Raw genomic sequence first — 1,711 nt, forward strand, 5'->3', positions numbered from 1 at the left:
AAGAATCAACATAGTTAAAATGAGCTTATTACCTAAAGTATTATACAGATTTAATGCAATCTCCATCAAAATCCCATCAACATTTTTTAAAGAAAACGAACAAAAAATCTCAGGTTTGTATGGAAGCACAAAAGACCCCGAATTACCAAATCCACCTTGAGAAAAAAAAAACAAAGCTGGAGGCATCACTCTGCCTGACTTCAAATTATACTATAAAGCAATAGTAATCAAAACAGCATGGTACTGGCAGAAAAATAGACATACAGACCAGTGGAACAGAATCGAGAGTCCAGAAGTAAATCCATGTTTTTATGGGCAAATAATTTTCAACAAAAGAGCCAAAAACATATAGTGGATAAAGGAAAGCCTCTTCAATAAATGGTGCTAGAAAAACTTGAAAACCACCTGCAAAAGAATGAAACTTGCCTATTGTCTATCACCACACACTGAAATTAACTCAAAATGGATTAAAGACCTGAATATAAGACCTGAAACAATAAATAGCATAGAAGAAAACACAGGAACTAAACTCATGGGCCTTGGTGCTCGCTTCAGCAGCACATATATCAAAATTGGAATGATACAGAGATTAGTGTGGCCCCTCCGCAAGGGTGACACACAAATTCATGAAGCATGTCATATTTTGTGCAGTGCCCTAGCCTCCTCACACCCAATGGTGATTTTTTAAAAAATGGTGGGGTTAGGAATGGTCTTCCAAGAGACCCACTCTGTGCTTGCACTGAGGCTCTCCCAGCCTCCTACCAGATCCCAGCTCGCTCAACCTAGACGGTCTCCCGCCTCACTCTACCTAGATGGTCTCCTGTCATCTCCATGGTTGCCCAGTAACATTAAAAATAAGTAATAAAAAATAAAAATTAAAAAATTACCTCGTGGATCTTGAACTTAAAGAGGTTTTTATGAATTTGACCTCAAAGACAAGGGAAGTAAAAGCAAAAATAAATGAATGGGACTGCATCAAACTAAAAAACTTCTGCACAGTCAATGAGGTAAGGAGACAGCCATCCAAATGGGAAATTATATTTGCAAGCAACACCTCCAATAAGGGCCTAATATCCAAAATGTATAAAGAACTCATACAACTCAATAACAACAACAACCTAAACAAGCCAATTAAAAAATGAGCAGAGGACCTGAACAGACACTTCTCCCAAAAAGAAATACAAATGGCCAACAAACATATGAAAAGTTGCTCAACATCACTAGTTAGTAGGGAAATGCAAAGCAAAACCACAATGAGATACCACCTCATACCCGTGAGAATGGCTATCAACAGGAGAAATAATAACAAGTTTTGGAGAGGATACAGAGAAAAAGGAACCCTCGTACACTGCTGGTGGGACTGCAAATTGGTACAACCACTACGGAAAACAGTCTGGAAATTCCTCAAAAAAACTAAGAATTGATCTACCATACGATCCAGCAATCCATCTACTGGGTATTTACCCTCAAAGACTTGAAAACATATATCCGAAAAGATATTTGCACACCGATGTTCATAGCAGCCTTATTCACAGTGGCCAGGACATGGAAGCAACTGAAGTATCCTATGATAGATGATTGGCTAAAGAAGCTGTGGGACATATATACAATGGAATATGACTCAGCCATAAGAAGAGATGAAATACTGCCATTTGTGACAATATGAATGTACCTCGAGATAATCATGCTAAGTGAAATAAGCCAGACAGAA

General features: G+C 38.2%; 1 protein-coding gene and 1 non-coding gene across 8 annotated transcripts in view; one reads left to right on the forward strand and one right to left on the reverse strand.

Moving 5' to 3' along the window:
* The window catches only part of LOC105306127 (nuclear body protein SP140-like protein), a 25,017-nt gene that overhangs the window by 11,252 nt on the left and 12,054 nt on the right, over positions 1 to 1,711 (reverse strand). The gene's annotated exons all lie outside the window — the stretch shown is intronic.
* LOC111732085 lies at positions 543 to 646 on the forward strand. The gene has a single exon (XR_002777414.1). It is a non-coding gene; the product is annotated as a U6 spliceosomal RNA (small nuclear RNA).

The sequence above is a fragment of the Pteropus vampyrus genome, unplaced genomic scaffold (assembly GCF_000151845.1).
Source record: "Pteropus vampyrus isolate Shadow unplaced genomic scaffold, Pvam_2.0 Scaffold423, whole genome shotgun sequence".
Lineage (NCBI taxonomy): Eukaryota > Metazoa > Chordata > Mammalia > Chiroptera > Pteropodidae > Pteropus > Pteropus vampyrus.